The sequence below is a fragment of the Sinohyriopsis cumingii genome, unplaced genomic scaffold, assembly GCF_028554795.1.
Source record: "Sinohyriopsis cumingii isolate HCF-2022 unplaced genomic scaffold, ASM2855479v2 utg000913l, whole genome shotgun sequence".
NCBI classification, from domain to species: Eukaryota; Metazoa; Mollusca; class Bivalvia; order Unionida; family Unionidae; genus Sinohyriopsis; species Sinohyriopsis cumingii.
The window spans coordinates 1,333,306-1,345,460 of NW_028315943.1; the positions used below are offsets into that span (position 1 = coordinate 1,333,306).

General features: G+C 34.8%; 1 pseudogene; it reads right to left on the reverse strand.

Annotated features, from left to right (window-relative positions):
• The window catches only part of LOC149773027 (snake venom 5'-nucleotidase-like), a 68,528-nt pseudogene that overhangs the window by 35,818 nt on the left and 20,555 nt on the right, over nucleotides 1–12,155 (reverse strand).

Here is a 12,155-nt window from a genome sequence, read left to right on the forward strand (position 1 = left end):
AAGTTTATATGTATTTCTTGTATTTTAAATATAAGGCTTTATATATGTATCTTTAGAATTTAGCATTATATATATATATATATATATATATATATATATATATATATATATATATATATATATATATATATATATATATATATATATATATATATATATATAAGCATGAGTTGCGCCAGTCAGAACAGCTGTCTTTTCCTTACAGCGATTCCGTACCTCATTCCCCAAAGATGTAGTCGTATCTTCACGGTTATTGGTGACACCCTTGTTAGAGAGTCTGAATTCCTTTTCTCTCCCCCCCCCCCTCTCTCTCTCTCTCTCTGAACATGGGCAAAGACATTTCCTAACTTATGAGTATGATAAAACAAACGCATATCATAACATATCTATACGTGGTATCCAAACCCCATCCCCGGTTTGTACTACTTATGTTAGTATATTTTCAACAAGATAATATAATCTTGAAAAAAACTAATTCAAAGCTAGATTACAACTATTTTAGAAAGGGCGTATTAGTCTAGAACGTGTGTACTGATCCTGTTTCTGATCTCCATGTTTACCTTTTCCTTATCCCTCAAGCCTAAATTTTATTTAATCAGGTTTCTTCTTCCCTCCACATGGTCTACTCTGGCTTACTGATTTCCATACATTTTTAAACAAAGTATTCATTGACATAATTATATAAATAATCCTACCATTCCTGTGTGCAGTGATGTCTTAGTTCTACAGCCAACTTTTCAATAAATGAGTGAATATTTTCTTTCATTGTTCGGATCAACATAATTTCATATATATTCTATTACTCCATCCCCCGAAAACCTTTCATCTTTTGGACACATTGATTATTATTCAGTTACGAAGAAATAATAAAAATGAATACGTTACAGATTCCATTACAGTACAACGTTTGAAATTTGTTTATGAGTGTTGTCGTTAGGTAATAATACATAAATAAAAATATTTGACATATAGCTACGGAGAGTTGATAGCTACGGAGAGTTGATATTGATTCGAGTCTGAAGTCTATGTACTGGTGACAAACTTTATCCTTCCCTCGTTGGATGGGAAAACGGACCTAGAATGTCTCAGGTACTGCAAGATCACATCAATGTCCAGAGAATCTGAAAAAATGCGACGAACGAATATGAAAATTAAGAAGACATGACATCAAACAGAGTATGAACATTTTCTCGAAGAAATAGTTGAAACTATGACACTTAGAGCTGACCACATCGAAAAGACAGTTACAAATGTAACACTTAGAGGTGGCCACATCAAAGGGACCGTTGAAACTATAACACTTAAGGCTGACCACTCAAAATGAACAGCTGAAATTATAACATTTATGGCTGACCACAACAGCTGGACAGTCCAAACTACGACATTTAGGGATGACCACATCCAATGGACAGCTGAAACTATGATAAGAAGGGCTGAAACATCAAAGTGATACTTTAAGACATAACACTTATGGATTACCACATCAAAAGGAACAGTTGAAACTATAACATTTAAGGTTGACCACATCAAAGGGACTCTTGGAAACATATTACCTAGGGTTGACAACATCACTGGGACAGTTGGAACTATTACTCTTAGGAATGACCATATCAAATGAACGAAACTATAATACATAGGGTTGACCACATTAAAACGGACAGTTGAAACTATGATGCTTAGGAATGACTACATCAGAGAGAAAAATAAAAACATAACACGCCGGGCTGACCACATCAAAGGGGCAGATGGAACTGTAAAACTTAGATTCACCATACCAAAGGGACACTTGAACTATAACACTTAGGGCTGACAGAAAGGTACAGTTGAACCAATAGCACTTAGGGTTGAACACATCACAGGGGCAGATGAAACTATAACACTTAGAGTTTGTAACATCAATGGGACAGTTTGGGCTGTCCCCATCAAAGGGGCACTTGAAACAATAACACTTTGGGCGGGCCACATAAATGATATAGTTGAAACAATGACACTTATGACTGAAAACAAACTGTAACTCACAGGGCTGACTAAATCAAAGCGATAGCTGAGACTATAACACTTAGGGGTGACCACACATATGGAACACTTCAACCTATAACACTTAGGGTTTGATACACATATGGAACACTTCAACCTATAACACTTAGGGTTGACCACACATATGGTACACTTCAATAACACTTAGGGTTGACCACACATATGGAACACTTCAACCTATAACACCTAGGGTTGACCACACATATGGAACACTTCAACCTATAACACTTAGGGGTGACCACACATATGGTACACTTCAATAACACTTAGGGTTGACCACACATATGGAACACTTCAACCTATAACACTTAGGGTTGACCACACATATGGAACACTTCAACCTATAACACTTAGGGTTGACCACACATATGGAACACTTCAACCTATAACACTTAGGGTTGACCACACATATGGAACACTTCAACCTATAACACTTAGGGTTTGATACACATATGGAACACTTCAACCTATAACACTTAGGGTTGACCACACATATGGTACACTTCAATAACACTTAGGGTTGACCACACATATGGAACACTTCAACCTATAACACTTAGGGTTGACCACACATATGGAACACTTCAACCTATAACACCTAGGGGCCACCACACATATGGTACACTTCAATAACACTTAGGGTTGACCACATATATGGAACACTTCAACCTATAACACTTAGGGTTGACCACACATATGGAACACTTCAACCTATAACACCTAGGGTTGACCACACATATGGAACACTTCAACCTATAACACTTAGGGTCGGATACATCAATGGGAAGATTGAAAGTAAAACATTTAGTCTAGACCACATCAGTGGGACATTTGATGTTGTAACAGTTAAATCTGACCAAATCATATTGACACTTAAAACTTAATACTTAATTTGACCACATCAATATGAAACTAGAACTATAACGCTTAGTTTGACAACATCAATGGGACACTTAAAAGTATAGTACCTGGGGCTGATCACGTCAATGGAACACTTTAAATTAAAACATTGCTGCTTACCAAATCAAGTGGACACTTGAAACTATAGCACATTGTGCTGACTAAATCACTGGGACACTTGAAACAATAAGACTTAGTATTGATATATTTACTGTCCTTATGATAATGATCATATTTTCTATCTGGTTCATAAACCTAGTAGGACTGACAACCAAATAAGTCTCAAAGTCTATTTATTTACATGTACCAATTAGCAAATTTTGAAAGGAGTTATTCCTTTATTACACGAGGATTGATCTTTTTAATGCGCTTACCAAAAGTGGGAATATGTATTTGTACATATATATCCCCACACCTCTGATGTGGTGTGATACCCTTACGTTCTTTTATCTCCTAGTGCATCAGAGACAAAAAACACGACTCACTTAGAGGGATATGTTGAATCATTCTCTCCTTAATTATAGTGTATCCGTCGCCACCGTTGATCATGAAATCGGTCAGAAGTACGTTGTACACTGTGTTGTCATCCAGAAGACTGTACGTTGGCACTTTACAGACATGACACCTCACCTCTACAGACACCACTCTCTGACCTTTAGGAAATCCAAGATTGTAAGTAACCTTTAGACCTGGAAAGAATGGCATACTTTTAACAATATTTAACACCATTTACAGTTGCTTCCAAGAAGGATTAGCCCATACACATCTCAGAAACTAGAGGTATTGTTTTGAATTGTAATCATTCCGGTGAAATGCCTGGATAAAAATGAAACGGTTTGAATCAAAATATCAAACTCTGACTCCCTTCTATTAAATCTAGACTTCTTGACATAGAGGTTTTGGATGATATTTATATTCCTTCAACAACGAATGTGATCTCGTATATAAATTAATATATGGTTAAAAATGTGTATGAATGAAATTCTTCACTAAGATGACATGTGCACAAGTTTGTTTAAAAACATTTTCTTTGATATTCAACACCGAAATACTGTCACGCATTTCATTTACTAAATGTCGAAAGTGGCCTCATCAAAGACAATAGCAAATATGTTCAGGGGTACTTAATCAAGGAAAAATGTATTGCAGTCTTCGATACTAATAAACAGACCTTAAACTTTGAATGGGTCTGATTAGAGAATGACAGATTGCGTAAAACAGACAACAGTTTATATTCAACAGCTAATACAAACATTAGAGATCTCAAATCTTAACATCAAAGATGTTTATCAGATTTATAAATATGAAATAGGTCTTGAAACTTACAATGATGATGTCATATGACAAATTAGGATTCCCTAGAAGTAAGTGTATTATAAGAAGACAAAAGAATACCTGACATCTGAAGAAAAGCTCCATGCCGGTTGTGTGGATCGTATTTTGCAACTGAATGCTCAAGCATTTTCAGCAGATGCATGCCCCGTATTTGGATCAAGTCGATGTTATTTCCAAAAGGAAATACCGTCAAGACATTACCCATGGTAATATTTCCTGCAAATTGGAGAACAGTCTAACATCCGTATTAAGGACACTGATTGGGTTACAAAAATCCCATCTGAATGGATGGTATCCTTCATGCAGAGGTTTATACTTATATGGCAGCATGAAAAGGACACAAATGTTTTCCTTTATGAATAAGTATTCTTTATATATCAATGTTTCTAGTGTCATTATTATATGCTCATTTTTGTCTCCGTTGACTTTACTTTGTCAGAATCGTGCAATATTTTACGATACTGAACACCTTCATATTGCGCGCACGCGCACGACACGTGTGCCTAAAGATAGTACAGTAAAAGTTAATGATGAGGACGAGTTCACTGAGTCAGAAACAAGACCTTCATTGAAGCAAACGAATGAATGTGATATTCGTAATGTCAACTACAAACGCGAAAGATGCAGTACTCGAAATACCGTTATGATCCCTGAAACAGTTATTTAGGAGAATATTCATTTCTTTTCGCACATAGTATGGTTAAGTCTATGACGCGTGCTCTATAGGATCTATAAAAAAAAAATAGAAAAGCATATCGAGGCCAAGGAATATCGCATATCTATCAGAGACGTACCATTTTACAAGTCTGTCAAAATACTAGATTCGAGAAAAAAACAATTCAACTGGAGATTTTGGTAGGTAACAAAGTGACTCAGAGCCAATAATTCAAGGCCACTGAAATGTATTTTTTCCGCTGGATAAGTGGAGTGCAACATAACAGTTGCTTTTCAATTTTCCTCGTGTAACTATATGATACAATGTTAGGCTAACGATATAAGACACACTGCATGATACAGGTCATACCTGGGGGCCTTGCAAAAGCGAAATGTAAGTTACAGAGCATAAGCATGTTTTCTTAAGCTAGTAATAAGAATGGCAATGAATATACTTAACATTTATGCATCTTAAATTTCCTCAGAATTATACTTCTTAGTTAGTTCTTCAAATCCGACTAACATGTCCTGCAACAACTTATACACACAGAAGCTGTACTGTAAATTTGAGTAGCCTACATTTCCAGCCGAAATCCGCTCACCATATTCCACTGAATTAAGCCAATTATGAGGGGTGAAACGATATGTCGACATATCGATATATCGATACTTTTGCTGTAACGAATCGATACAAGAGATGGAGAATTGATACAAAACGATACTTACCATGCGTATGTTATTTTAGTCTACAGCAGTCGTGACCGCTTATTAGTAGTTTGTCTTGGTATTCTTTAAATACAGAATTCGTCTGAAACAGCATTTGCAGTCCTCATGTATATAAGTAAAAACGAAAAAGACTATTGGGAATACTCGCTCGCAGTCTATAAATTAAACAATGCTTCATAATCTGAGCCCTCCCCCCCCCCCCCGCTAATTATCTTAACCCAGCAGCATGTTCAGCATATAAGATACATTCCAAAAGTGTTCCACATGTATAATGAAGTGCTTTACTCATCATTTAATAACAACCTTTGCTCTATTTGAGACCTACACTACCAGTGTGTTACAAGGTGAAATATGTTACATTGAAATCTCATTGGTGGTTATTGCTTGTTCCGTTCCAGGTTAAATAATAACTACCAGTCAGAAATTAGTGTCGCTTATTCCCTGCGTGACAAACAAGAAGTACGAGCAAAGCAACAGAGAAACTTCGTGCATAAGACAATAATATGCAAAGTACTTAAAAAGAGATGATGTCATGGTATGCGATTGCGCAAATTGTGCAAACTGTGTACGAATTCGCACACTTGGAGGACAGTGATGCACGAGAATTAACGCAAATTAGTTGATAGTCCCGCATATGAAAATGTGCATGGGAAGTTTTTATGTATATTTAATTTAATTGGGTTATTTGTGGGGGGAGGGGGTTGTTAGTTTAAAAATTATAGTTCATTACATGATATTGTAATGTAACATTGTTCGCTGGACTTGACCGTGTCCAAAATTGAGTTCGTTTCTGCTTTACCCGATTGGCTTGTTTTATTTCATTTTATGGAAACAAATAATACATAGCTCAATTATTCTCTATGTGTATGGGCTTTATATTAGGACCATTATTAATAGAAGAGGTAAATATGTTTATTCGGGTCAAATGTTTGGAGTTTCCTGAATGAATTATAGATAATCTAGGTTACTGTTTTGTAAACATCAGGATCATTCTAGAACGTTATTTTCCAGTAGTTAATGGGTTTTTCTTCTTCAGGAAATGCTAATTCTGACATGGGGTCAAGTAGAGAACTATATAATCTTGTGATTGTGATGATTGTGTCATTCGTGTTTTAACATCTAACACTTTGAAGTTGTATTATGATGGGTGTAGTTGGGTGGAAATTCAATTTCATCGAATTATTGAATCCCATTGATTATTTTCTCTGGGAATACGAAAGTGTTCTGATGAAATTCTTGGATAAAGACATTCACTGGAATTTGGAGTGTATACAAACCTGGATTTATATTTATGTGATTCAGCAAAAGACTGCAGGCACATCAGCACACTAGGAGCTATAATAGACACGTCATCGCCTTCAGTTTTCTTTTCTTTTACTGGATTTTATTCAGGACATTAAATTACTAGGACTTGTGTTTATAATTCTTGTATTATTTTGGGATTTAATTCGAAATACCGTAACTTAGTTTTTCTCATTTTCACTTTGTATCCTAGGGAAATAAATTATTTATTAAATTGTACAAAGCTTCTTGTCTTTCACTCTTTTCTGTTACTCTTTTTAAGAGCATAGACTCGTAACGAAGTACACAATTTTTATTTAACCGCTCCTGTCACGACAACTGTTTTTCGGGTAGGCAACTGTTTACACATCTGGGTTCTTCAAGCATGACATGAATGGTTGTTTTTGATTGGTACATTGTTCACTGGAATATGCATTGTGGCGTAGTATAAACATTCCATGAAAGGAATTTTACAAATGCGTGTTTAAAATACGGGCTACCTAGAAAAGCCAAAATTTCTGATTCCTGGCATGGTTTTGTTCGGCAAATAATTTTTCGAGTTATGAAGTATATTGGTTTATTGAAGCTTGAAAATTGTTAATGGAGATACCAGTGAGTGAGTTTGAGCCCGAAAATTGTGTTTGATACGAGCCAGATGTACATGTTTGATGGACAAAAATAGACGGCATGAAGGTTAATCTTCATTTCAGGAATATTGTAGAAAGGGCGGAATAATGAACCTTTCAAAAAATACAGATGATTTGAAAGTTGAATGCAATTTTCATTTTTTTATCAACTAATTCAGCCCTGTGGATAATATGCTAGAAAACCATATATCCATATCAGAGTTAAGATAAACTGAATAATAAGAATGAAGAAAATGAAATTAAGAAGTAAACAAATTTATTTGAATATCTCGATCTGCACAAGCAGACTATGGCTTTGATGGACTAAAAACCCTAATACAGCATTATGGAACCGTTAAGAATTCTAGCATGATAGTAAACTACTGATTCAAGAAAGGTCGTTTATGTTATTGACAAATCCTATTTTGGAGCAGATGTATCCATAAGATAATATCTGTGAGCTCTGAAAAATTGTACATAACAACCATAAAGATCAGTTCCCCAACATATTCAAGCCGACAAATCTAGCTATGCATATGCCCCTTCAGAAGGAAGCATAGAAATATATACAGATAAGGAACAGAGTATTCTCAGATATAATTAACAGATTAATACTTGTACAAGTAGAAGTGAAATCCTTTACAGATTTTGATGTCAATAGAGCTCTAAACAAGTAGGTCAGAAAAAATGAAAGATACATGTTGAAGAGTTAGGTAAATATTGAACTATGGCCATTTTCTCCTTCCCCTCCTTCTTTTATAATCTCCCCTTCTTTCGGTGACAAAGGGTGAAGTCCCCTTAAAGATAACATCTTGCAGCATATCTCCTTAAATTGTACATAGTGAAAAAAAAATTTGAATTTCTCTTTCTATGCGGAGATGTTTAACCCTTGAATGAAGGTGATGATGGAATAAATAAAATTAGCACAGAATCAGACCACTCAAGTGTATCACCTTGTATAAAACTTTGTAAAACAAAATTATAGAATAGGACTGGTTGTTCCAGTAGCTTTCCTTCTTCACTGCCAAATACAAGTACCACTGGATGCAGCAGTCTTTTGCATCTGCAGGAAGTAAAATGTGATAGATTTTGTTGGTATTCATCCTCATTTCCATGCCCTAGTTCAAGATGCACGAGGAAATTACTTTTTCTTCTCTTTTGAAGATAACATCGTAATGTCTTCCAAGTTTAAGTGAGACATGACTTTGTTAATAAGATGTTTTCCAAGCATTCATGCCATACAGAACAAAGGGCCTGGTGGCTAAAGTGAGTTAAATGTAACCACAATTTAAATGACCTGAAACGCTTGGGGTGGGGGGGTGGGGGTGCAATCACTGACAACTAACAGGTAGTCTGTTTTGAAAGTATTTTAGTTTTCATAGGTGAGAATTGCATATAAATATATGATAACTATATCTCTACTTTTATTCTGCATACTGGAAATACTACCAGTCTGTCAACGTACATAAAATGGCACCACCTACCTTCCAAAGATGGAAGGATTATCAATAACATATGTGTATCGATATGTATCATATAGCAGGCTGTGCATCGTGAATCGTATCGATACGAGGCACAGGTGTATCGTTTCACCCCTACCAACTATCCAGCCCCTCATAATTAAAAAAGAAGAATTGAATTGGAGGAATATAGAAACAAAATCCTTGCGCATTCTTTCACAATATGATTCTAAATTTTGATTTTAAGTAGACCAAAACGACAATTCTTTTTTAACCTGATGTAGAGCGCGCGACTAAGTTAAAATGTCCCTTGGCGGAAATGTGTGCGCATGAATACTGTTATTGTGTAGTGCTGAATCTATAAATTCAGTTAATTATTTCTTGTTTAATCATTTATTATTAATCATTAGAAAGTTAAACAAAATGAGCATATAATAAAAAAAAGTTTACTGCATTTGTATGGGAAAATATGAAGTTGTTTCTTCTGAAAAATACTTCACTCCTCAAGGTCGTGCAGTACTTTTCAGAAAAACAAATTCAGTAACCTGTAATTATGAGATGTGCCAAATAAAGGAAGTTTAAATAATACTCTCTGTTGCAAAACTGATTGATTATAAATTTTACAAACGGAAACACGTGACATGAGAAGTATAATCTTGCATCAATTATCTCCATAAAATATAGAAAACAAAATTACTGCTGCAAAGGTGTAACGAATAATTTTACAGTCACCTGTCAGGATTATTGATTTAGGTATATCATGGCAGGCTTCATTTCAAGCAGCAAATATTAGTATATGGTTATGTTCAGAGGTATACCTTTGATAAATTCTTCGCCAATCTGCCTTGTCATCGAAATGGAGATTAATTTTTTTTAAAAATACAAAGGCTGAATAACATTAAAAAGATATATTGATTGTATATTTATAATTAAATGTAAGCCAATAAGTGACCATACTCTTTACCAGGTATAATGAGGGTACAATTTGCACGGAAAAAGTCAGTAAAAGTCTTTACCTGGTTCAATGGAGGCCCTAATTGCCCCAGATTGCACCAAAGCGATTGAGGCAGCCGCCCATGTATCATTGGCTTGCAGGTAGTCTAAATGATAGCTGATCATTGCATCTGTATACAGATTACCTGTGTGACAATTAAATTAGTACATATATTATTTTTATTTTATACTTAGCAATTAATGATTCAATGTATTTTTTGCGTTGCAATTGTTCATTTAAATTTTTAAGAGACAGGGCTCCTTATAAGTCTAGAAAATACGGCTGCTTGATAGATCACAGATTAGCTGTATGATAATTTAATTAGTACATTTGTTATTTTGTTTCATAAGTAACAATGGTTGAATGTACTGTTCGCATTGCAGTCATTATTTAATTCTTTAAGAGTCAGGGTTCCATATAAGTGTAGAAATTACGGCTGCTTGATAAATAAGTGTTGACTAGATGCATATGTTCACTTATATGCATACTCACACACATACATTAGTGTTAATTTTATATTTAACAATATCGTATATATAGCCCTTCTCGCCACCCTTTTCCATTATAAGACATCTTTCAAGAGAGGTTAATCCCCGTTTAGATGTCACCATATTCTGCAGCATGGTAGTACATATTTACCGTTTCATTCATCTCACGAAGAACCAGAGGGCATGCCTTAAACATGGTATTGTTGTAGGACAAACTGTTGAAATGGTAAAATGGGACAAACCAACATATCAGTGTCAGCAAAATAAGAGCGGATACGTTGCGCGTTGGAATGGGTGTCTTTGTTATTTTTTTATATTTGTTGTTTGTTTGTTGTTTTGTTTGTTTGTTTTTATGTTATTGGCGTTTTCTTTATCTCTGCTGGCTAGGTTCCCAAAACAAATCCACTTGAAGTATAGAACATGTGAGTTAAATCAAAAGTCTGAAAAATTTGAGTTTTGCTCACAAACATTCTCAATGGTCAATATCGATTTTTATGATATTTTGTCACAAACATGGCGGATTTACAAACCCAAATACAAATTGTAGAATAAAATCATATTTTCATAAATTTTGCACAAATCACCAATTTCTTTGAAAATGCCCCCAAAATACTATTACAGATTTATTATCAACTTACTGCAAAAAAATGAAAAGGATATTATTTATAGTTTGTAATTCTATACGTTTTGTTTTTTTTCAGACCCTGATACAATCTTTTTGCCTAGTGCGCATCCAGTTAGTCCTTCAATTCTTCTCAAAAAATCTTTAAGCAAAATGCAGTCATTTTATTTATAAATCATGAAGATAAGTATGTTTTAAAATATTTTAAAATGTGACTTCACATAAAGAATGGTCATAAAAAGTCACCTAGACTATTGACATAATTAGTTTAGCTCATTTGGTTGAGTGATCAGTGTATGTCCCCGATGTCTCAAGTTCGAATCCGATATTATTTTCCATTTTCACCGAATTTTTAACCTGTCGTTATCAAGTTAAGTCCTTTTCCTTTCTTTTAAATAAGCAAATCTTTTCTGGTTTGTTTCTGCATATCGTTTGTCTAGAGTTTAAATATACACAGAAAAATATAACTTCAATATTGTATCATTTTGTTTTGCCGTCTGTTGATACAGCAGAGCTAAGGATACGTGACTATTCAGGAAAAGCGCTTTATAGCGGACGCTTTCTGATCAAAACGTGTTCTGTACTTTCAAACATTGTTCACTTCTAAAGAGGTTTAGCCAGAAACCGGTAACATTTACAGAATTCACGAAAATATTTCCAAAGTATTTTATGGCAATTTATAAGTTTTTACTATCTGCGGAAAATGCATACGAATGATGTAAAGAAAATCACGAATTGTAGGCAAATGCATCCTTGCAATATATGAAGAAGCTCCAAAGTGCTAAGTGGATGTAAATTTAGATAAGTACCTAGATTGCACTCCCGGATCCTGCACCAATACGTTTCACCCTCCAGAAGGACAGACGTATGACCAACAACTTCACGCTTTTGAGCTTCTAAGGGTTTCTGCAATTCCTTTACTTCAGCTAATATATCGTTGTCTGCAAACAGAAAAAGAACCCAAAAAAGCCTCATCAGTTCAGAGAGTAAAGTATGCAAAATATATCAAGATAATTGCATCCCAATGTATAT